The sequence below is a fragment of the Tachyglossus aculeatus genome, chromosome 5 (assembly GCF_015852505.1).
Source record: "Tachyglossus aculeatus isolate mTacAcu1 chromosome 5, mTacAcu1.pri, whole genome shotgun sequence".
Taxonomy (NCBI): domain Eukaryota; kingdom Metazoa; phylum Chordata; class Mammalia; order Monotremata; family Tachyglossidae; genus Tachyglossus; species Tachyglossus aculeatus.
Genome location: NC_052070.1, coordinates 85178134 through 85204246, shown reverse-complemented (window position 1 = coordinate 85204246; position 26113 = coordinate 85178134). Strand labels below are relative to the sequence as shown.

The 26113-nt window shown below is 46.9% G+C and overlaps 1 non-coding gene across 1 annotated transcript; it reads right to left on the bottom strand.

The window, feature by feature from the left end:
- Positions 1 to 23436: 23436 nt before the first annotated feature.
- On the bottom strand, positions 23437 to 23574 carry LOC119929045. Its single transcript, XR_005451189.1, has one exon. It is a non-coding gene; the product is annotated as a small nucleolar RNA SNORA7 (small nucleolar RNA).
- Positions 23575 to 26113: the final 2539 nt, after the last annotated feature.

Here is a 26113-nt window from a genome sequence, read left to right as displayed (position 1 = left end):
TCTGTGTGGCTTTCCCCCAAATTTCCATCTCCAGCCCTGATCGTTTTCCCACCTGCCAGACTTGTATTTAATAATCATGACATTTCTTAAGCGATTACTATGTGTCAAGCACTATTATAAACACAGGGGTAGATACAAGAAGTCCCTGAATCATGTGGGGCTTACCGTCTAAGTAGGAGGGAGAAGAGATATTGAATCTCCATTTTACCATTGAGGACACTGAGGCACGGAGAAGTCAAGTGACTTGCTCAAGGTCCCACAGCAGAAAAGTGATAGAGTCAGGATTAGAACCCAGGTCATCTGAATCCCAGGCCCTTGCTCTTTCCACTAGATCATACTGTATTTCCTTTTTGTCTCCAGGTCCTCTTCCCCTGGGGGTTACACTACACTTTAAAGTTTATATGTCTAAAACTGAACGCTTATTTTCTCCTAAACCTAACTTTCCTGTTACCTTTGACCCCACCACCTTCTTCCCTGTCCCGCAAGCTCATAACTTTTTTGTCCCTTTCCACTCAATCAATCAATCAATAGTATTTACTGAGCACTTACTCTGAAAAGAGCACGGACTGAGCTCTTGGGTGAGTAATAATAATGATAATGATGGTGTTTTATTAAGCGCTTACTATGTGCAAAGCACTGTTCTAAGCTCTGGGGAGGTTACAAGGTGATCAGGTTGTCCCCTGGGGGGGGCTCACAGTTTTCAACCCCATTTTACAGATGAGGTAACTGAGACACAGAGAAGTTAAGTGACTTGCCCAAACTCACACAGCTGACAAGTGGCGGAGCTGGGATTTGAACCCATGACCTCTGACTCCAAAGCCCGTGCTCTTTCCACTGTTCCACGCTCCTCCTCCACAGTGAGATAGATTTGTTAGATGTGATTCTTGCCCTCAACCAGCTTACAGTCTAGTGAGGGAGACAGATATTTTGATTCCTTTTGATTTATTTCGCTCTCATTTGCTCTCCACATTCAGCCAGTTTACTAAACCTTGTCTTTTGGTCCTCATCAATATTTCCCAGAGCCACCTCTTCCTCTCTACCGTCGTAACCACTCTTTGGGTACAAGCCTTTAGCCGTGTTGTTGATCTGGTGGAAATAATACTGCTGTGCGGACCAGGATTTCTTGTTCTGGTTCTGCAAGAAGCTGGCTAACGTGGGCAAAACCCGCCCATGCCCTTGGCAGTTGGACGCACCCTTATCCACTTTCTTGCTTTATGCTCCTGGTAGGAACATGACTGGCAGTGATAACAGTAATAATAACAATAATTATGGTATTTGTTAAGGGCTTACTATGTGCCAAGCACTGAGGTAGGTACAAGATAATCATGTTGGACACAGTCCATGCTACACTTGGGGCTCTCAGTCTTATTCCCCATTTTACAGATGAGGGAACTGAGACACAGAGAAGTTAAGTTTCTCCAGATCTACTTGTGCTCTTCCTAAAATGGAGAGAGCAGAACTCCATCAGTAGCCCAGGGGCGTAGTAAGAGAGCAACAAAGTGAGGTAGGAAGAGGTAAGGTGATTGAGTGTTTTATATCTGATGCTAAGGAGTTTCTATTTATCCCTGTCATAGGACAATTTCATATTCTTATTGTTTAATTTTTTCCTCCTGTGTCCCTCCACAGTCCCTTTCTGATTCTTCGATTTTGAGCCTCTTGATGACAGGGACGTTGTCTGATTATCACTAGTGCATTGTTTCCCAGCACTTAGTATAATGCTGTGCACACAGTAAGTACTTAAAAAATACTATTACTCCTCCTACTGCTGCTGCTGCTACTACCACTACAAGGATGGTTAGAGAAAATATTTAGTCTGGAGAAGAGATGTGAGAGGGGTAATTTCCATGGTCTTCTGGTCTGTAAAGGGATTGTCCAGCAACTTTCCTTTTCCCCAGAAGATAAAGCAAGAGGAACAGCAGCATAAGGAAAAAAAGGTTAGAGATAAAGGAGAACTTCTTCAAGGGGAGAGTGGCTAGATAATGCAATGAGTTGCCAGCAGCTGCTGCCAGAGCAAACCTAATTGATAAGCAGTTAAGCTTCTTTTGTTCTTCTGACGGATTGCTCATGAGGAGTGGCCTATTCAGAAGATGGGATATTTCACGGGGGCAGGAAGAAAAGAGGAGAAACTAAAGACAGAGATACTTCCAAGTGTGAGTAACTGAGAGCCAAATAACCCACAGTTTGCTTCATTCACTACTTTCCCCTTCCCAGTGTATGGCTGGGGACTTGGGGGAAACCGATGTAAAATTCTTACCTGTGCAGCCAGGCATTAGGGTGGCCACTGAAGGAGGTGTCTAATAATAATGATGGCATTTGTTAAGCGCTTACTACGTGCAAGCCACTGTTCTAAGCTCTGGGGAGGATACAAGGTGATCACGTTGTCCCACGTGGGGCTCAGGGTCTGAATCCCCATTTACAGATGAGGTAACTGAGGCACAGAGAAGTGAAGTGACTTGCCCCAAGTCACACAGCTGACAAGCGGCAGAGCCGGGATTAGAACCCATGACCCCTGACTCCCAAGCCTGTGCTCTTTCCACTGAGCCACGCTGCTTCTGTAATGTAACCCACACTTCTCTGGGCACGCAGCATAAAGCAACAAGGTCATGGAAGGGACCAGATTATTTCAGGGCCAGAAGCCCAGAGCTCCAGCCCCTCCCTGGCCACCCATCTATCAAGCAGAGGGACACAAATCCCAGGAAGGAGCCCTAATAATAATAATAACAATTTTTGTTAAACCCTTGCTGTGTGCCTAGCTCTGGGGCAGATGCAGGATAATCAGATCCAACACAGTCCCTGTTTCATATGATCTATGGGAAAGGGAGAGCAACTATTTTATCCCCGTTTTACAGATGAGGCAACTGAGGCACAGAGATGTTAAGTGACTTGTCCAAAGTCACACAGCAGGCAAGTGGAAGAGCTGGGATTAGAACTCACTCCTCACTGTATCTTGTTTTCGCTTGTCTCGCCGTCAACCCCCGGCCCACGTCCTGCCACAGCATTCCAGGGCCTGGAATGCCCTCCCTCCACATATCCGCCAAGCTAGCTCTCTTCCTCCCTTCAAAGCCCTACTGAGAGCTCACCTCCTCCAGGAGGCCTTCCTACACTGAGCCCCCGTTTCCCTCTCATTTATTCATTCATTCCTTCAATCGTATTTATTGAGCACTTACTGTGTGCAGAGCACTGTACTAAGCACTTGGGAAGTACAAGTTGGCAACATATAGAGACGGTCCCTACCCAACCACGGGCTCACAGTCTAGAAGGGGGAGACAGACCACAAAACAAAACATGTGACAACAAAGGAAAACATGTAACAACAAAACAAAACATGTGACAACAAAACACCATTCCCCCCCGCCCTACCTCCTTCCCTTCTCCACGGCAGCTGTATATATATTTGTACAGATTTATTACTCTATTACTTGTACATATTTACTATTTATTTTGTTAATGATGTGCATATAGCTTTAATTCTATTTGTTCTGATGATTCTGACACCTGTCTACCTGTTTTGTTTTGTTATCTGTCTCCCCCTTCTAGACTGTGAGCCCGTTGTTGGGTAGGGACTGTCTCTATATGTTGCCAACTTGTACTTCCCAAGCGCTTAGTACAGTGCTCTGCACACAGTAAGAGCTCAATAAATACGATTGAATGAATGAATGAATGAACTTAAGTCTTAACCCTGGCTTTGTGCTTTTCCACTAGGCCAAGCTTGATTCTCTCGGGCTGCTCTCCCTCTGCATCTCTGCCCCGCCCCCCCGGAGCAGTCCTCCCTGCCGCAATCTGGTGGGAGCCTGATCTGGGCTGTAACTGCTGCTTCCCGAGTACCAAGTGCATAGTACTGTTCCCTGCACACAGTAAGTGCTCGATAAATACGATCAATCGATCGATCAATGAGAGATGGAGCTGCTGTCCTGAGAAAAGCAGCATGGCCTAGTGGAAAGAGCCCAAGACCAGGAGTCGAGACTTGAATTCTAAACCCAGCTCTTCCACTTGCCTGCTGGGTGACTTTGGACAAGTCACTTAACTTCCCTGTGCCTCATTTGCTTCAGCTGTAAAACAGATGAAGTAGTTGCTCTCCCTTTCCCGTAGATCATATTAAACGGGGACTGTGTCGGATCTGATTATCTTGCATCTAAAATTCAAAATCTCTTGGACCAGAGATCTGTGGGTCCTCCAGGTTTTTGAGGAGGGGGGTGCTAAGGGCCAGCCCAGTGGGTCTTGGGGCCCCTCCGTTGCTTGTCTCCACTCACTTCCTCCCTGGAACCCCCAATGGTTTTTGCTCTTAGCATCCTTTCCTCCTGTGTCCCTCCACAGTCCCTTTCTAAGTGTTCGATTTTGAGCCTCTTGATGCCAAGGATGTTGTCTGATTAATGGCTGGCCAGTCGGTCAGTCAATCATATTTATTGAGCACTTACTGTGTTCAGAACACTGTACTGAGTGCTGGGGAGAGTAGAGTAGAATAATATAGCAGACACATTCCTGCCCACAACGAGCTCACCGTCTCCAGTGGAGACAGCCTAAGGGAGGGGAGAATAGGTGGACCATAGTCATCCTGTTGGCCCCTATCAGTGGAATTTATTGGGTGCTTATTGGCACAGAGCACTGTATTAAGCACTTGGAAGAGTTCAACAGATCTCCCGCCACTGCCCCCTCCCAGCAAATTCTCCCTGCTGTGCAACACCCACTCTGAGCATGCTGGGGCAAGCCATGGAGAGGCAGACAGTGCAGGACAAGTTTGCACTGTCTATAGGGAAGAAAAGTCCGCATTTTGAAACAATTCGTATCAGAATTGTGTGATTCTGGTATTTATACAATTGTATGAATTGTATCCCCACTGGCCCTTATTATGGCCTGGTGGATACGGCATGGGCCTGGGAAACAGAAGGACCTGCATTCTAATCCTGTCTCTGCCGCTTAATAATAATAATGATGACACATTAAGTGCTTACTATGTGCAAAGCACTGTTCTAAGCGCTGGGGAGGTTACAAGGTGATCAGGTTGTCTCACAGTCTTAACCCCCATTTTACAGGTGAGGTCACTGGGCAAGTCATTTGACTTCTTTGTGCCTCAAAGTCACACAGTTGACAATTGGCGGAGCCAGGATTTGAATGCGGGGCTCACAGTCTCAATCCCTATTTATCCCCATGCCGTGTGACCTGGAGAAGGCATTTAATTCTCTCTGCCTCAGTTCTCTCATCTGTAAAGTGGGGATTAAGACTGTGAGCCCTTTGTAAGACAGGAACCGTGTCCAACCCTATTACCTTGTATCTCCTCCAGCACTTAGTACAGTGCCTGGCACATAGTAGGAGCTTAACAAGTACCACAGTTATTATTACTGTTCCATTGGCACAACATTCCCAAGGGCTTGGTGAGGGGAGAAGTTCTGGAGAGTTCTAGGGGGTTCCAGTTGCAGGAAAGTAAGCAACAACCCACTGTCTCCGCAGTCTAAACTCCAGAACTTGTCAGGGCCCCACGGGATACAAGTTACAATTAATCAATCTATTAACCAATCAACCCTCCAGCATACCTTCCCTCAGACCTCATCTCCTCTTCTCCCACTCCTTTCTGCATTTACCTGTCACTTGGATTTGCTCCCTTTATTCATCCCTTAGAGAATCAGTGTGGCTCAGTGGAAAGAGCACGGGTTTTGGAGTCAGAAGTCATGGGTTCAAATCCCGGCTCCGCCAATTGCCAGCTCTGTACTTCCCAAGCGCTTAGTCCAGTGCTCTGCACACAGTAAGTGCTCAATAAATACGATTGAATGAATCGAATGAATGAATGAATGAGCCCACTGTTGGGTAGGTACCGTCTCTATATGTTGCCAACTTGGACTTCCCAAGCGCTTAGTCCAGTGCTCTGCACATCGTAAGCGCTCAATAAATACTATTGAATGAATGAATGAATGAATGAATGTGAGCCCGCTGTTGGGTAGGGACCGTCTCTAGATGTTGCCAACTTGGACTTCCCAAGCGCTTAGTCCAGTGCTCTGCACATAGTAAGCGCTCAATAAATACTATTGAATGAATGAATGAATGAATGAATGTGAGCCCGCTGTTGGGTAGGGACCGTCTCTAGATGTTTTTATAATAACATTTATTAAGCGCTTACTATGTGCAAAGCACTGTTCTAAGCGCTGGGGGGTTACAAGGTGATCAGGTTGTCCCACGGGGGGCTCACAGTCTTCATCCCCATTTTACAGATGAGGGAACTGAGGCCCAGAGAAGTGAAGTGACTTGCCCAAACTCACACAGCTGACAGTTGGCGGAGCCGGGATTTGAACCCATGACCTCTGACTCCAAAGCCCGGGCTCTTTCCACTGAGCCACGCTGCTTCTCTAGATGTTGCCAACTTGTACTTCCCAAGCGCTTAGTCCAGTGCTCTGCATACAGTAAGCGCTCAATAAATATGATTGAATGAATGAATGTGACTTTGGGCAAGTCACTTAACTCCTCTGTGCCTCATCTGTAAAATGGGGATTAAGACTGTGAGCCCCCGTGGGACAACCTGATCACCTTTTAACCTCCCCAGTGCTTAGAACAGTGCTTTTCACATAGTAAGCCCTTAATAAATGCTATCATTATTATTATTATTATCCCTTCCTCAATCTCACAGCACTTATGTCCATATCTGTCATTTATTTTTATTTCTATTAATATCTGTCTCCCCCTCTATTCTGTAATCTTGTTGTGGGCAGGGGACACACCTACCAACTCTGTTGTACTATTCCAAGAGCTTAGTACAGTGCTCTGCACATAGTAGGCGCTCAATGAATACAATTGATTGATTGATTAACCAATAGATTACAGGATATTCCAGTGGGGAGGCTGGGAAGTTCTGGGTTTGGGCTGTGGGGGTGGTGGCTACTGCTTACTTTTCACCCCTGCTGGGATTTTGCCATTCCTTTAATTGGCTTCGGTGGATTGGGGGGAAAGGGTGGAAAACTAGGTGAGGGCAGAGGCGATGCGGAGTAGGGAAAGAGTAGAAACAAAACCGGAAAATTTATAACGGCTGAAGAAGTAGGGAGAGGATTCTTCGGGAGGAATTCACCTGTGTAGCCACTTGGGGCTGCTCTGACTTTACGGAAAAAAACAGAGAAAGCCGCACAGCTGCCTCTTATGCCAAAGCCGCCCTACCCTGAAGCTCAGAGAAAACAGCAACAGCAACAACAACAACAACAAAGGGACCAGCTGCTTCTCCCCAGCCCTAGCTCCCTCCTCCCTACCCCAGATTGGATGAGCCGGGAATGGCTCAGAGGGGGCTTAGAGATGCTGAGGGGACTCGGAGGCAAAGCTAGAGGGTCTTCAGCAGGTCATCTGATTTAGGAGCCGAGCTGGTTTGCGTTAGTATGATCCTCCCTTGGACGCATACCGACAGAATTAGCATGGCCTAGTGGAAAGAGTGTGGGCCTGCCTGTCAGAGGACCTGGGTTCTATTCCCAACTCCGTCTCGTGACGCCACAGTTTCCTCACCCATAAAATGGGAGTGAAAGACCTGTTCTTCCTGCTACTTAAATCAATCAATCAATCATATTTATTGAGCGCTTACTGTGTGCAGAGCACTGTACTAAGCGCTTGGGAAGTACAAGTTGGCAACATATAGAGACAGTCCCTACCCAACAGTGGGCTCACAGTCTAGAAGGGGGAGACAGAGAACAAAACCAAACTGTGGGGCAGGGACTGTGTCTGACCTGATTATCTTGTATATAGAAATAGCATGGCCTAGTGGATAGAGCATGGGCCTGGGAATCAGAAGCACCAGGTTTCTAATCCTGGCTCTGCCACTTGTCTGCTGGGTGACCTTGGACAAGACACTTCACTTCTCATCTGCAAAATGGGGATTAAGACTGAGACATGGACTGTGCCCAATGTGATTGCCTTTTATAATAAGAATAATGATGGCATTTGGTAAGCGCTTACTATGTGCAGAGCACTGTTCTAAGCGCTGGGGGAAGATACAAGGTGATCAAGTTGTCCCACATGGGGCTCACAGTCTTAATCCCCATTTTACAGATGAGGCAACTGAGGCTCAGAGAAGTTAAGTGACTTCTCTGAGGACTTCTCTGGGGACTTATCTTCCCCAGTGCTTAAAACGGTGCCTGGCACACAGCATTTAAGAAACACCATTTACCCCCCGCTCTCAGTACAGTGCTTTACTCACAGTAAGTGCCTAACAAATGCCACAATTACCATTATTATTAACTTTAATTTCTGGTTTGTCTTACTCTGGGCCAATATCTTGGAGGCAATACTCTCAATAGACCTGTCTTGCCTGGGAGCGGGGGGAATCAAGGGTAGGAACAGCAAGGGAGAAAGGGTGTAGACCGAGTCTGTTGTATTGGCTTCTCCCAAGTGCTTAGTACAGTGCTCTCTCATTCTCAGTCTCCTTTGTGGGCTCCTCCTTCCCGTCCCATCCCCTTACTGTAGCCCTACCAAGAGCTCACCTCCTCCAGGAGGCCTTCCCAGACTGAGCCCCCTCCTTCCTCTCCCCTTCCTCTCCATCCCCATCCCCCCCGTCCTACCTCCCTCCCCACAGCACCTGTATATATGTTTGTACAGATTTATTACTCTATTTCACATGTACATATTTACTATTCTATTTATTTTATTTTGTTAATATGTTTTGTTGGCTGTCTCCCCCTTCTAGACTGTGAGCCCGCTGTTGGGTAGGGACTGTCTCTATATGTTGCCAGCTTGTACTTCCCAAGCACTTAGTACAGTGCTCTGCACACAATAAGCATTCAATAAATACGATTGAATGAATGAATGAATGCTCTACATACAGTAAGCGCTTAATAAATACCATTGATGGATTGATTTCCACAGAGCAGGGTTAGGGAAGTTTACTTAGATTCTGGGCTTGCAAGTGGCAGGCTTCCAGGGAGATTTGCTTGAACAAAGCCAGGCCTAGGGAGCTGATCCAGTGACTCCTCCAGATGCAAGCTTGAATCTGTCAGATGCCGTCTGAGACCCGGTATCTGCTCATAAATCCGCTGGGCTCCACCTAGATGGGGCAAGTCTGAGGACCAGGCTCAGGATTAGGGCCAGCGGTAGCTGATTCCCTTTTGTTCCAGAGATGCTGGTCTTTGGACTGGGAGGAAACCAAGCTGCTGCCAATGAGCTAGTGTTCCCAAGGAAAGAGGGTGGGGAAGGTGGTTGGAGAGAGAGTAGCAGATCACTTGGGAGAGATGGGAAACCAAAATCACCCTCAGTCCTAGGCCACCTCTAGGCAATAACTCCCTCCAAAACCCTCCGCCCGCCTCCGTCAGCTCAAGAAGACTGTGAGCCCGTTGTTGGGTAGGGATTGTCTCTATCTGTTGCTGAATTGTACTTTCCAAGTGCTTAGTACAGTGCTCTGCACACACAGTAAGCGCTCAATAAATACAATTGAATGAATGAATGAAAGAAGGCCGGCTTTGTCCTTTTACCATTCAGAGGACCTTGGCCTTTGTTTCATTGGTGCTAGGGGAAAGGAACCACCCCCCCACCCAGGGGTAATTTTAAAGGGAAGGAGTGGATGCTACCAAAGGGAAAATGATCTCTTGCTGGAAAGGAACTCTATAAATCCAATAAGATATAAAGTAAAGAAAAATATGAAGCTAGAATTGAGCTTCTCTCATCTTAAGTTGACAAGTCACTCTCTGGTTATCAATCTATGGTTTTTATTGAGTGATTGAAAATAATAATATTAGTTTAGTACTTACTGAGTGCCACATATTGTACTAAGTGCTGGGGTAGATAAAAGATAAAAGAGTCCCACATGGGGCTCACATTCTAAATAGGATGGAGAATAGGTATTGAATCCCCATTTTGCAGATGAAGGAACTGAGGCACAGAGAAGTAAAGTGATCTGACCAAGGTTAGTGGCAGATTCAGGGATTAGAACTCAGGTCCTCTGACTGCCAGGCCTGTGCTCTTTTTACTAGACCACAGTGCTTGCCCTGTGCAGAACACTGTACTAAGTGTTTAGGAGAGTACAAGAGAAGTCAGGAGAAGCAGCGTGACTCCGTGGAAAGAGCCCGGGCTTTGGAGTCAGGGGTCATGGGTTCAAATTCCAGCTCCGCCAACTGTCAGCTGTGTGACTTTAGGCAAGTCACTTAACTTCTCTGTGCCTCAGTTACCTCATCTGTAAAATGGGGATTAAGACTGTGAGCCCCCCGTGGGACAACCTGATCACCTTGTAACCTCCCCAGCGCTTAGAACAGTGCTTTGCACATAGTAAGCGCTTTATAAATGCCATTATTATTATTATTTTTATTTTTAAGTGGCAGTCACGATTCCCTGCCCTGTTGGATGGTGGCAATCTGGGTTCCCTACTGTGGCACTAAATATTCTTCATGCTATTCTCTACTCACTGCAATTCCCATTATCTTGTTTCAGAGTGAGAGAGAACCTTTCACAAAGCCACCACCATTCAGTGCTTGGAACACGGCTTGGCACGTAGTAAGCACTTAACAAATACCATCATTATTATCTTGACCCACTGGGACGTGAACTCTCTCTGTAGTTTGGTCAGGAGAGTCCAAATAATAATAATAATGATAATGTTGGTGTTTGTTAAGTGCTTACTATGTGCCAAGCACTGTTCTAAGCATTGGGGGGATACAAGGTAATCAAGGTTGTCCCATGTGGGGCACACAGTCTTAATCACCATTTTACATATGAGGGAACTGAGGCACAGAGAAGTTAAGTGACTTGCCCAAAGTTACACAGCTGACAAGTGGCAGAGCTGGGATTAGAACCCATGACCTCTGACTCCCAAGCCCGAGCTCTTTCCACTGAGCCACGCTGTGAGCCCCAGCGAGGAGCATATTACTCCGGTACCTTTATTGAGTGCTCTCCACTGTGCTGGCCAGAAAAGTAAGTCCGTAGCAAGGTGTTGGTGCTTTATTAACTGGCCGGAGGGAATAGCTGACCCGAAAGGGCTTGCGTTTCTGCCATATTGAGTATCGAGAAGCAGCGTGGCTCAGTGGAAAAGAGCCCAGGCTTTGGAGTCAGAGGTCATGGGTTCAAATACCGACTCTGCCAATTGTCAGCTGTGGGACTTTGGGCAAGTCACTCAACTTCTCTGGGCCGCAGTTCCCTCATCTGTAAAATGGGGATTAAGACCATGAGCCCCCCCGTGGGACAACCTGATCACCTTGTAACCTCCCCAGCGCTTAGAACAGTGCCTTGCACATAGTAAGCGCTTAATAAATGCCATCATTATTATTATTATCTAAAACCAAAGAGAAAATGGCAATAATGAAAGAAAGACAGCCACCCTTCCCTCACCCACTTCGTCCCACTGGCCTTTCACCCCCGACTTTGCATTCTAAGGGTTCTCAGTAGGCAAAGGATGACCATCCCAGTTGAATTCCGTGGTTGCAGTTGGGACAAAGCTCCATAAAGGCTGGGATTGACTTGAACCTACCTGGATCTTTGTCCCCTGAAGGCAAGCAAGGAGCCACAGAGTGAAGGGGCAATCATCTGGGAGATGTTCCTTGGCACTAGAGGTCTTAATAATAATGGTGGTATTTGTTAAAGCGCTTACTAGCTCATTTTCTAGACTGTGAGCTCGTCCTCTAGACTGTAAACTTGTTGTGGGCAGGAAATGTGTCTACCATTGTACTCCCCCAAGAGCTTAGTACAGTGCTGTGCATAAAATAAGCGCTCCATAAATTCATTCATTCAATTGTATTTATTGAGCGCTTACTGTGGTGCAGAGCACTGTACTAAGCATTTGGGAAGTACAAGTTGGCAACATATAGAGACGGACCATACCCAACAGTGGGCTCACAGTCTAGAAATACCCCTGATTGATCAGGTGTCAAATGCTGGGAGTAGATTCAAGATTAATACAGTGCTCTGCACAGAGTAAGTGCTCAATAAATATGATTGAATGAATGAATCATCAAATCAGGTAACAGTTCCTGTCTCACTTGGAACTCAGTCTAAAGTAGGAGGGAGAACAGATATCCCCACCCCCCCGGCTCCATTTTCCAGATGAGGGAAAAGAGGCACAGAGAAGTTAAGTGACTTGTGAGCCCACTTTCTAGACTGTGAGCCCACTGTTGGGTAGGGACTGTCTCTATATGTTGCCAACTTGTACTTCCCAAGCGCTTAGTACAGTGCTCTGCACACAGTAAACGCTCAATAAATACGATTGATTGATTGATTGATTGATTGTCCAAGGTGGCAAGGCAGGGGTTCTCTGGCTCCCAGGCCTGTGCTCTTTCCACTAGGCCATACTGCTTCAGTTGTCCTTGCCACATGGCCCTGCTTTCCTCTCAGCATTGAGATCAGAGTTACTGTCCCAAGGGTGGGGGTGGCCCACACCGGCCCCTCTGATCTGAAGCAGAGAAGCAGCATGGCTTAGTGCCAAGATCTCGGGGCTTGGGAGTCAGAGATCATGGGTTCTAATCCCGACTCGGCCACTTATCAGTGTGTGACTTTGGACAAGTCACTTAACTTCTCTGTTCCTCAGTTATCTCATCTGTAAAATGGAGATTAAGACTGTGAGCCCCACATGGGACAACCTGATTACCTTGTATCTACCCTAGCGCTTAGGACAGTGCGTGGCACAGAGTAAGCGCTTAACAAATACCATTATTATTATTATTATCTGGGGGTTGCAGGGAAAGTGGAGTTACCCAGGGATTCCCAGGCTCTCTCCATTCATGGGGGCGGAGGGAGAGGAGGCGGTCCTGCGGGTTTCTACAGGTCGGGGGGCCTTCCTTCAGAGACCAGAGGTGTGGTCTCTGGTCTGTCAGGCCACCTTTTTTGCCAGCCCCCTCTCTCTCTGGCAAAGTTTGTGGCTTTGGGGCCCTCCAGGAGTGAACTAGCTGAAAGGACAATAGAAAACAAAGATGAAAAGCATGTTGGCAAGACTCTTTTTCCATACTGATCATTGCGAATCTCCAACCTTTTTTTAAATGGTATTTGTTAAGCGCTTACTATGTGCCAGACACTGTACTAAGTACCGGAGTAGAAGCAAGCTAATCAGGTTGGACACGGTCCCTGTCTCGCATGGGGCTCACGGTCTTAATCCCCATATTGCAGATGAGGGAACTGAGGCACATAGAAGTGAAGTGACTTACCCAAGGTCACACATTAGACACATGGCAGTGGTGGGATTAGAACCCAGTTCCTTCTTACTTTACCACTAGGCCATGCTACTACTTTCTCTCATCAAGCTTCCCTTTTCTCTCTCCAATCAATCACTGGTATTTATTGAACACTTACCACCATGTGCAGAGCACGGTACTAAGCGCCTGGGAGAATACAATACAACAGAGTCGGTAGACACATTCCCTTCCCTCACTGAGTTTACAGTCACTCTTGACTCCACCACTTGTCTGCTCTGTGAACTTGGGCAGGTCACTTCACTTCTGTGGGCCTCAGTCCCCTCATCAGGAACCCTCATATCTCGTCCTTTGTTCTGACGACTTGACACCTGTCCACATGTTTTGTTTTGTTCTCTGTCCCCCCCCCCCCTTCTAGACTGTAAGCCCGTTGTTGGGTAGGGACCATCTCTATATGTTGCCAACTTGTCCTTCCCAAGCGTTTAGTACAGTGCTCTGCACACAGTAAGCGCTCAGTAAGTATGATTGAATGAAAGAATCTTGAAAAAGGGGATTGAGATGGTGAGCCCCACATGGAACGGGAACTGTATCCAGCTTGATTTTATTACATCCACCCCGGCGCTTAATAGATTGCCCAGCCCATAGTAAGCGCTTAACAAATACCATCATTGTTATTATTATTACCACCTCCTCCTCGTCTCCGGAAAAACTCCATCCTGGCCTGCTTTGAACCACTGCTACGGGGCAGAGAAAAACATCCACAGCTTGGCATCACCTCCAGAGTACTCCAAGAAGGCTGGGGCAGCAGCTCCTGTGGTGGTCGCCATGGCTGGGTTTGGGACTGTGGACCCTGGGCCACGAGGAGCCTGAAATTCTGCTTCTCTAGCCACAGCTCCCTGCTGAGCTTTCTTTCTGTCTTTATGTTGTCAGTGTTTTTACATCATCTCTCCTTATCTGTGTGGCCTGGGGCAAGTCATTTAACCTCCCCCTGCCTCAGTTTCTCCAGTTCATTCATTCATTCAATCATTCATTCAGTTCATTCATTCATTCAATGTGGCTTCAGACACATTCATTCATTCAATCGTATTTATTGAGCGCTTACTGTGTGCAGAGCACTGTACTAAGCACTCGGGAAGTACAAGTTGGCAACATATAGAGACGGTCCCTACCCAACAGCGGACTCACAGTCTAGAAGGGGTTGACGGACAAGAAAACTAAACATATTAGCACAATAAAATAAATAGAATAAATATGTACAAGTAAAATAGAGTAATAAATTCATTCATTCCATCGTATTTAGTACTGTGTGCAAAGCACTGTACTAAGCGCTCGGGAAGGACAAGTTGGCAACATCTAGAGACGGTCCCTCCCCAACAGCGGGCTCACCTGAACCCTTCCTTGCAGGAGTGTTCTGAGGAGTAAATTAGTCTTCTAGACTGTGAGCCCATTGTTAGTTAGGGACCGTCTCTATATGTTGCCAACTTGTACTTCCCAAGCGCTTAGTACAGTGCTCTGCACACAGTAAGCGCTCAATAAATACGACTGAATGAATGAATGTGTCTGAAGCCAGCCCCATCTCCCCCTTTTTATTAGATCGTGAACCCCGAGGGCCAGGGACGGTATCTAATTCCACCTTTGTATTCTTTCCCAGCACTCAGTACAGCGCTCTGCATCACTTAATAAGATTGCTGTTAGTATTATTAGGTTCAGCAGGGCTATAGGAGGGTTTTTGGATATGGTGGTCTCATCTGGTGGATTTTATCGGAAAGAGGAGGCTGAACCACATTCTGGCTCCGTGAATGATGGCTAGGATGTATTAGGTGGCTTTTAGCTGGGGGGCCCAGCGGGGCCAGACCAGTCCAGAGGGGAAGACAAACTGGCAGGCGACAGGTCTTTCCTTCTTCTGAGACGAAGGCTCCTAACAGGCTTGGGCGGTAATAACACGTACAGGAATGAAACCTTCAGACTGCCCCGACATCTCTTAACAGAAAAAAAAAAACCTGAACCGTCTACAAAGAGAGATTCAAATGTCACTGGGCCCATCCAACCGGAGATCAAACCGAAATTTTCTGTTAGAGGAGATGAAGCAATGAGAGGGGCCCGTGGCAGCAGAATAGCTGCCGTGAAGAACTGATTAGGGACGGGGATGGCGGATCAGAGGACTCCCTCGCGGTCGGTTTAAACCGCAGGCGGTGTTAGCAGGTTGGAGGAGGCGGCACCTGGGGAAATCAAATGGTGCCTCTCCTGGATTTCGGGGAGAACCGTGGAGCAAGCAGGCCTGGTGACAAACTCCAGCATCTGGGCCGTGGGCTCCTTGGCTCCGGGTTGCTCGGAATTTGGGGCCTAAATTGGGATTTCAGGTCGGAAAGCTTCAGTCTAGGTTCTCTCTTAGAGAACCCGAACTCCACAACTCAGAGGGAAATGAAGGGTCTCTAGGCTTCTCCGTTCCTCATGAGATCACGTCACATGTGCCTGGCCCCCCACCTTAGCTAGGCCTCCTGAGTGTCACTGCTGTATGGCTACCCTTTCTGGAACTAATGGTCCAAGATTCATCCCCTCACCAGCTCCTGTTACATTAATCAATCAATCAATCGTATTTATTGAGCGCTTACTGTGTGCAGAGCACTGTACTAAGCGCTTGGGAAGTACAAGTTGGCAACATATAGAGACAGTCCCAACCCAACAGTGGGCTCACAGTCTAGAAGGGGGAGACAGAGAACAACACCAAACATATTAACAAAATAAAATAAATAGAACAAGTAAAATAAATAAAGCCCCAAGAGGAAATAGCATGGCCTGGGAATCAGAAAGAACCCTGGGAGTCAGAAGGTCATGGGTTCTAATTCCCATTCTGCCACTTTTCTGCTGGGTGACCTTGGGGAAGTCACTTTACGTCTCTAGGCCTCAGTTACCTCACCTGTAAAATGGGGATTGAGACTATGAGCCCCGTGCGAGACAGGGACTGCGTTCCAACCCGATTTGCTTGTATCCACCCCAGCATTTAGTACAGTGCCTGGCACATAGCAAATGCTTAACAAATACCACAATTATAATTTTTATTGTTCTAATTCCAGCTCCGCCACCCGTCTGCTGTGTGACCTTGGACAAATCACTTCACTTTTCTGTGCCTCAGTTTCCTCATCTGTAAAATGAAGTTTCAATACCTGTTCTCCCACCTATTTAGACTGAGCCCCGTGTGGGACCTGATTTTCTTGTATCTACCTCAGCCCTTAGTACAGTGCTTGGCACATACATAGTAAGAGCTTAACAAATGTTACAGTTATTATTGTTATCATTATTAGGACGATCTCGGCAGTCTCCAAGAAAATAAAACCCTGCTTCCCCCGAAATTACTTTGAGATAGCTACCCCACTCTGCTTTGCTTTAGCCATGGAGACTGGACCTTAGGGATTTCTGGATTGTAAGTTTGCTTTGGGCAGGGAACATGATAATAATAATAATAATAGCATTTATTAAGTGCTTACTATGTGCAAAGCACTGTTCTAAGCGCTGGGGCGGTTACAAGGTGATCAGGTTGCCCCATGGGGGGCTCACAGTCTTAATCCCCATTTTACAGATGAGCTGAGGCACAGAGAAGTGAAGTGACTTGCCCAAAGTCACACAGCTGATAATTGGCAGAGCAGGGATTTGAACCCATGGCCTCTGACTCCAAAGCCCGGGATCTTTGGGTAGGGACTGTCTCTATATGTTGCCAACTTGTACTTCCCAAGTGCTTATACAGTGCTCTGCACACAGTAAGCGCTCAATAAATACGATTGATTGATTGATTGATTTCCACTGAGCCACGCTGCTTCTCATATCAACTCTGTTATATTGTTCTTGCCCAAGAGTTTAGTACAGAGCAAGGGCTGAGCAAATATGATTGATTAGGGAAGATTTCCTTAGCCAGAAGGGCAGGACTGTGTTGATAGAGCCACAACGAGGTTGCCATGGCTACCTTTGTTGGTGATGCTGGCCGGGTGGAGGGTTCTAAGCCAAGGAGTGTATTCTTTTTCTGTGCAAGTAGGCTGGGAGTTGAGGATATTAGAGTCTGTCCCGGACCATCACGGCTGAGCTGATTGTCATTGTCTTCATACCTTGGCAGATGGCAAGGCTGCAGGACCCTGGCATTTGTGATGAGATAATAACAACGATGTAATTATCAAGCACATGCTATGTATCAAGTACTGTATTAAGCACAGGGGTAGATACAAGATAATCGGGCCGGACGCAGTCCCTGTCCCATCTGGGGCTCACAGTCTAAGTAGGAGTGGGGTAGGATTTAGTCCACATTTTATAGATGAGGAAACTGAGGCTCAGAGAAGTTAGGTGACTTGCCCAAGTTCATACAGGAAGTGAATAATGATAATAATGATAATAATAATGGCATTTATTAAGCGCTTACTGTGTGCAAAGCACCATTCTAAGTGCTGGGGAGGTTACAAGGTGATCAGGTTGTCCCACGGGGGGCTCACAGTCTTCATCCCCATTTTACAAATGAGGGAACTGAGGCCCAGAGAAGTGAAGTGACTTGCCCAAAGTCCCACAGCTGACAATTGGCGGAGTCAGGATTTGAACCCATGACCTCTGACTCCAAAGCCCATGCTCGTTTGCCACTGAGCCACGCTGCTTCTCTAGCCGTCTAACATTGTGGAGCTACGTGGGCAAGGTACTGTGAGAAGCGATGTGGCCTTGTGGAAAGAATCTGGGCCTGGAGTCAAAGGGCCTGGATTTTAATCCTGACTCCACCTCTTGTCTGCTGTGTGACCTTGGGCAAGTTACTTCACTTCTCTGTGCCTCAGTTACCTCATCTGTAAACTGGGGATTGAGACCACGGGGACAGGGACTACGTCAAACCTGATTTGCTTGTATCCACCCCAGTGTTTAGTACGGTACCTGGCACATAGTAAGCACTTAAAAATACCATTATTATTATTATTATTAATATTAAAACCATTCTGATCATTGAGGAAGGTGATTAAATCACTTCTAGGAGACGAAAGTGAAAAGTTTTAGCCCAGCTCAAGCTTTAGACTCTGCCTGCAGCAGTTAGTGAAACCTGTCAGCCGGAATGCTACAGCCTCTGAGTTACCAGAGGCAGGAGAGCTGATGGAGAAGCCAGTGGCCTGTGCCTCTTTAATCCAGGCCAGCAGGGGAGACGGGTAACAATAAAGTCCATTCTTTTGTGCGCATTGTTTTCATCAGGAACATGACAGGTGCCTCCAGCAAAGCTTTCCCCACTTCTCTTGGACTGCCAAGCAGGAAATTGGTTGTAAAGGAGAGGCCCGGTGGTTGGGCTGTGGGGGTGAACAGCAAAGAAAATGTCTCTTGTTTTAAAGGAATGCAAAAAGAGTGGGAAAATATACCAGAACAAGGGACGATAATTTACTTTGGGAAAGGGCAGCCGGTTTCAACCAGTATGTCACATCATCTGATTCTGAAAGGAATAACCTTTCTGGAAGCCAGTGCTGTGTGCAGGCAGAATCTGGCTTTTAGTAGATGTAGGGAGGGGCGTGGCCTGGCTGTTCAGAAGAAGAGAATCAATCAGTCGTATTTATTGAGCGCTCACTGTGTGCAGAGCACTGTACTAAGCGCTTGGGAAGTACAAGTTGGCAACATATAGAGACAATCCCTACCCAACAGTGGGCTCACAGTCTAGAAGACGGTGGGCTCACTGTCTAAGACCTCAGACTGAAAGTCTCATTTGAGCGGTCACCCTTGCTGTCTCTTCCGGCGACTGTTCAAATGAGACTTGCTATTAGAGTCTGGTGGGAGTGGGAAGGATGACGTACTTTCAGCAGGTCTTGTACTTGAGATGCTTTTTCAGTGGGGGTGATTTTTTTAAAATGGTATTTGTTAAGCACTTATTCTGTGTCAAACACCGCTCTAAACACTGGGGTAGAAGCAGCAAGGCTCAGTGGAAAGAGCCTGGGCTTTGGAGTCACAGGTCATGGGTTCTAATCCTGGCTCCACCACATATCTGCTCTGTGACCTTCGGCAACTCACTTAACTTCTCTGAGCCTCAGTTACCTCATCTGTAAAATGGGGATTAAGACTGTGAGCCCCTCATGGGACAATCTGATCACCTTGTACCCCCCCAATGCTTAGAACAGTGCTTCGTACATAGTAGGTGCTTAACAAATGCCGTCATTATTATTATTATTATTATTATTATTATTATTAATTAGATTGGACACAGTCCTTCATTCATTCATTCATTCATTCATTCAATCGTATTTATTGAGCGCTTACTGTGTGCAGAGCACTGTACTAAGCGCTTGGGAAGTACAAGTTGGGAACATATAGATACGGTCCCTACCCAACAGTGGGCTCGCAGTCTAGAAGGGGAAGACAGAGATCAAAACAAAACATATTAACAAAATAAAATAGATAGAATAAATATGTACAAATAAAATAAATTAATAGAGTAATAAATATGTACAAACATATACATATACACAGGTGCTGTGGGGAGGGGAAGGAGGTAGGGCGGGAGGGATGGGGAGGGGGATGAGGGGGAGAGGAAGAAGGGGGCTCAGTCTGGGAAGGCCTCCTGGAGGAGGTGAGCTCTCGGGCTTTGGGGTTCTCAGTCAAAGCAGGAGGAAGAACAGGAGAATTGAGGCCCAGAGAAGTTAAGTGGCTTTCCCAGGGTCACACAGCAAGCATTTGGTAGAGCTGCGATTATGGTATTAAGCGCTTACTGTGTGCCTGGCAATGTACTAAGCAGTGGGATGGATGCAAGCAAATCGGGTTGGACGCAGTCTCTGTCCCACCTGGAGCTCACGGTCTCGATCCCCAGTTTACAGATGAAGTAACCGAGGCACAGAGAAGTGAAGTGACTTGCCCAAGGTCACACAGCAGATGAGTGGCGGAGACGGAATTAGAACCCAGGGCCTCTGACTCTCAGGCCCACGCTCTTTCCACTAGGACGTATTGATTGCTTCTCCTTTGCCTGATCCCCACGTAGCCCTCCATTGTTAGACGGCTGATCAGTGTCCCTGGGGCTGCCTGTGGTCATGGGACACGAACTGTCTGTGAGACTTCCATCAGCAGGACACCCTAATGCGCCTTCTCAGAACTCTGATGGAGCATGAAGCTCCTGTTGGCTATATTTAGGGCAAACTGCTCAGAAGTCCAGTTCTCTCCGAGCTGTGAAATCTGGAATCCAACCTGTACCTCTCCATGTGCGGAGCCTCAATCCACTCAAGTCTTGCAATCTTCTTACTGGATCATCTCGTCTTTAGCCCTGTCCCCTACCCAACGGTCCCACTCCATAGTGGCGGAGCTACTGTTAATACAGAAGGTTCAGGGGCAGCTAATGAACTCTCTCCCCACTCCTCAAAAACCTCCAGTGTGCTCATCAAACAGAAACTTCCGATGGTCAATTTTACGGCACTTAATCAGCTCTCTCCTCGCTATTTCTCTGTGCCTCAGTTTAGCACGGGGATTAGGGCTGTGAGCCCCATGTGGGGCATGGACTGTGTCCAACCTGATTAGCTTGGATCAATCAATCAATCAATCAATCAATCAATCGTATTTATTGAGCACTTACTGTGTGCAGAGCACTGTACTAAGCGCTTGGGAAGTACAAAGTGGCAACATACAGAGACAGTCCCTACCCAACAGTGGGCTCACAGTCTAAAAGATCTACCCTGGGATTAAAACAGTGCCTGGCACATGGTAAGTGCTTAACAAATACGATAAAATAAAAACAAACAAATGAAAAAATCCCAATAAAAAGAATCCCAAACTCCTTATAATTGAATTTAAAGCACTCAGTCACCTTGCCCCCTCCTTCCTTACCCCACTGCTTTCTTTCTTACTACATCCCAGCCTGTGAACTTCACTCCTCTACTGCTATTCTGCTCACTGAGCCTCAATTGTACTTCCCAAGCGCTTAGTACAGTGCTCTGCGCACAGTAAGCGCTCAATAAATACGATTGAATGAATGAATATTTATTACACTATTTTACTTGTACATATTTATTCTATTTATTTTATTTTCTTAATATGCTTTGTTGTCTGTCTCCCCCTTCTAGACTGTGAGCCTGCTGTTGTGTAGGGACCATCCCTATCTGTTGCCAACTTGTCCTTCCCAAGCGCTTAGTACAGTGCTCTGCACACAGTAAGCGCTCAATAAATATGATTGAATGAATGAATCTCATCTATTTTGCTGCCAACCTCTTTCCTAGGCCCTGCCTCTGGCCTTGAACACTCTCCCCTTCATATATGACAGGCAATCACTCTCCCCACCTTCCAACTTGTGTCCAACGTGATTATCTTGTGAGCCCGGGCTTGGGAGTCAGAGGTCATGGGTTCAAATTCCGACTCCGCCCATTGTCAGCTGTGTGACTTTGAGCAAGTCACTTAACTTCTCTGTGCCTCAGTTACCTCACCTGTAAAATGGGGATGAAGACTGTGAGCCCCACGTGGGACAATCTGATTACCTTGTATCCTCTCCAGCGCTTAGAATAGTGCTTTGCACATAGTAAGCGCTTAACAAATGCCATTATTATTATTACTTAGTACAGTGCCCAGCACATATTAAGAGCTTAACAAATACTACAGTTATCATCTAGAGAAGCAGAGGTTGGGTCAACCAATCAAGCAATAAATGATATTAATTGAGCTCTTACTGTGTGCAGTGTGTTGTAGTAAGTGCTTGGGAGAGTTCAGTACAACAGAATTCGTAGACATTTTCTCTGTCCCCTAAGAGGTGAAGACACATTAAACTAAATTAGGGATATAAACATAATTGCTGTGGGGCTGAATAGCAATGCTTAAAGGATTCAGATCGAGGTGCAAAGGTGATGCAAAGGGGAGAGGGAGAAAGAAAAATGAGGGCTTAGTTGGGGAAGGCCTCTTGGAGAAGATGTGATTTTAAGAAGGCTTTGAAGGTGGAGAGAGTGGTGGTCTGTCAGAAATGAAGAGGGAGGGAATTCCAGGTCAGAGGGAGGATGTGGGTGAAGGCACAGTGGCACCCCCTTTTAGACCGTGAGCCCACTGTTGGGTAGGGACTGTCTCTATATGTTGCCAACTTGTACTTCCCAAGCACTTAGTACAGTGCTCTGCACACAGTAAGCGCTCAATAAATACGATTGATGATGATGATGATGATGATGTCGGTGACGGCAGAGCGGTGAGATAGGTAAGATGGAAGTAAAGTGAGTAGGTTGATATTAGAAGAGCAATGCCTCTTCGAATCTGGCTTTTCAGGCAACTCTCCCAAGATGCACTAAGAAAAGGTTCAGGATTCTTGGCTGCTCTCCTCTACCACCCTAATAATAAGACTAATAATAACTGTGGTCTTTGGTACTTACAAAGTGCTAAGCATTGGAAAGGGTACGGTGCAATTAGATTAGACACAGTTCCTGGACCACATAGGGTCACTCTGTAAAGGGGGAGGGAGAACAGACACTTAATCCCCTTTTTACAGAAGAGGAGACTGAGGCACAAAGAAGTTAAGTAACTATCCCAAGGTCATGTCACACAGCAAGCAATTGATAGGGCTGGGATTAGAACCCAGTTGTTATGACAGTAAATCCAGTGCAGTAAGTCCATTTCTGCCAGTCAGGCTCTTCCCCTCCACTCCTCTGAATGTGACAACAAAGTTTCCTTTTTTCTAAATGTGCTGAGGGGGAAGAGGGCGGAGGAAGGGAAGCAGTGTGGCCTAGTGGAAAGAGCACGAGCCCGAGAGTCAGAGGATCTGGGTGCTAATTCCAGCTCCGGCATGTCTGCTGTGTGACCTTGAGCAAGCCACTTAATTTCTCTGTGCCTCAGTTCCCTCATCTGTAAAATGGGGATTAATACTGTGAGCCCCAGATAGGACTTGGACTGAGTCCAACCTGATTAGTTTGTATCTACCCCAGAGTTTAGTGCAGTGCCTGGCATGTCTTGTCGAGAAGCACCGTGCCTTAGTGGAAAGAGCACGGTCTTGGGAGTCAGAGGTTGTGGGGTCTAATCCCGACTCCACCACTTGTCAGCTGTGTGACTTTGGGCAAGTCACTTAACTTCTCTGGGCCTCAGTTACCTCATCTGTAAAACGAGGATTAAGACTGTGAGCCCCCGTGGTACAACCTGATCACCTTGTAACCTCCCCAGTACTTAGAACAGTGCTTTGCACATAGTAAGTGCTTAATAAATGTCATTATTATTATTATTATTGTCTTATGCCATCGAGTTGTTTCCGATCCATAGTGACACCACGGACACATCTCTCCCAGAATGACTGGCTCTCCATCTGCAATCGTTCTGGTAGAGTTTTCTTGGTAAAAATTCGGAAGTGGTTTACCATTGCCGCCTTCAGCATAGTAAACTCGACTCTCCACCCTCGACTCTCTCCCTTGTCGCTGCTGACCAGCATGGGTGAGTTTTGACTTGTAGCAGATAGCCTTCCACTCGCTAGCCACTGCCCAAGCTAGGAATGGAATGGACAGGCCTCTGCTCGACTCTCCCTCCCATAGCCGAGACTGGTAGAGTACTGGAAACTCTTCAGGTGCGACCCTGAAAGGGGAGCCTGGCACATAGAAAGTGTTTTAATACCAATAATAAAAAAAGAAGGGGTAGAAGGAGAGGAGTTTGGGGAATGAAAGGGTGGACTCCAGCAGAAGCAAACACAACACTGTCCAGAGGATGTATAATTCCGGAAGAAGAGCGGGAGACAATCTGACAGGATTGTTTCCAGGGAGCGGAGCCTTTCTGAGTGGGAGGAATGTTTAGAGGGGAGGAAGGCGGCAGATAAACCCAGGCCGCCCGCCAGCCAGCTGCTGACCCCGGCCCAGCGTGGCCAGGCCAGGGGGCTCAATTCCCAGCTGGCCTAGCTCTGGGTTTGTTGTGCTCAGAAAAGGAATGGAAGCCAATCAAGAGAGACACCCTTGTTTTCTGGCACCAGGCAATTGGCAAGCAGCTGCAGAGTTCTCGGGACCTCAGCAAGAGCAAGCGGATCTGCCTGGCTTTTTTGCTGGACCCACATCAAACTCGTTAATGTCAATAGGAGCAAAATTGAGCTTGTTTTTGTTGTGCGCCTAATGAAGGCTTTGCTGGTTGCACTGAATTTCTTCCTTTGTTTTCCCTTTCTTTGCCGGTTTCATGTTTTCCTTTATTGCGTGTCCTTCTTATCGGCAGTCTCCTTCACCCTTTTTTATTTCTCCTTTATCTTTTCTTCTTTAACTTTCTCCCTAATCCTTCTCTCCCCGCAACCTCTCCACCAACAACCTCAACTAAAATCTAGGCAAAACATTAATGTCGGAACTAATTAAAATACCTTTGGGACTGGGTTTTTCCCTTTCCAACTTTGTCTCCATGGTAACATGCTGAAGTCTCCCCCTTTCCCGAATCCAAGTGAGAATGAAAGGGCTTGGGAAAGTTCCTGACGGTGGGTATTTTCACAGGGCTGGATCCAGATACCCCTATTTTCAATCAATCAGTGGTATTTACTGAGTGCCCGCTGGCTCTAGTTTAAAACTCCTTTAGCTGGAGTGATCGCAGCTCCTAGTCAGTGCAGTGGCTATCGTGTCCCACGTAGGGACTAAAGAATAGGATGAGCATGAAGGTTCGTAAATGGGCAGAAGTCCCTGGGTGAGTACCTAGGCTCCAGTTTCCAGCAGCCCTGGGGACTAGCTGCTCATGTCAACTGCTCCTCATGGGTGCCTCCAAGTTTCTACCCAGACATGAAGGGCCCTGAGAATTTTTGGCTCCGTAGTTGACGGGGGAGAGAGAGAGAGTGGGGGAGAGGCAAGGGGAAAAATTCAATCCCTTGATTCTCCAATCCTGGGCCCTTCTCCACAAGGCACCTCAATGAGTCTTTAGAGCAGTGTTCCTCAGGAGACTGACAGAGAGGTGATAATAATAATGGTAATTATTATTATTATGGTATTTGTTGAGCACTTACTATGTGCCAGGCACTGTACTAAGCGCTGGGATGGATACAAGCAAATCAGGTTGGACACAGTCCCTGTCCCACGTGGGGTTCACGGTCTCAATCTGCACGTTACAGATGAGGTAACTGAGGCACAGAGAAGTGAAGTGACTTGCCCAAGGTCACACAGCAGACAAGTGGCAGAGCTGGGATTAGAACCCATGACCTTCTGACTCCCAAGCCTATGCTCTATCCGTAGACACTGGCCTAGAGACACAGACAGCTCCAGTGAGAACACAATAAATGCCACTGATGGATTGAGTTTTTTAAATCGGGTGACTGTTTCAGGGATTTCTGCTATTTTTTCACTGTTAGACTAACTTTACGAACAGGCTTCCTCCGAAATGGTATGGTACAGACAAGACCACAGAAAAATGTCTTTGGGAACCAGAGATAGGAGGGGAGGAGGATGAGAAGGCAGGTTAGCAATGCATGTCTGCTACTCTCTGGATAATAGAGCTATCTGTTCTTTTCCTACAAAGATCCCTTACACTAAGCTTACCAGCCTGGGCTATCTGCGGGTGACAATCCTATTAAAGTAGAAGTCCTTTGAAAATAGACTTCTCTGAATAGGTTCTCTGAAAGTGATTCTCTCAAAATCAGTTTGAAAAACATGGCTTCCTGCCCCTCTCTAGGACGATTCCTCCAATTGCTCACTGTATACTCAGCGTGGGCACATAGTGACGCCCTTCTATCAGAGCCCATACTACACCACAGTTGGCGATTCTTTATTCTTCCCTCTTCCAATCAGTCGATCAGTCACATTTACTGAGCACTTCCTGGGTGCAGAGCACTGTACTAGGTGCTTTGGAGAGTACCATACAACAGAGTTGGTAGACACGTTCCCTGCCCACAGTGAGCTTCGCTCCCAAGCAGTATTGCCTAGTGGAAAGAGCCCGGGCCTGGGAATCAGAGGACGTGGGTTTGAATCCCACTTCCGCCACGTCTGCTACGTGGCTTTGGGCAAGTCACTTTACTTCTCGGTGCCTCAGTTTCCTCATCTATAAAATGAGGATTAAATCCTCCTCCCTCCAACTTAGATTGTGAACCCCATGTGGGACAGTGACTGTCAAACCTGATACACTTGTACCTACACGAGAGCTCAGAACAGTGCTTGACACAGAGTAAGTGCTTA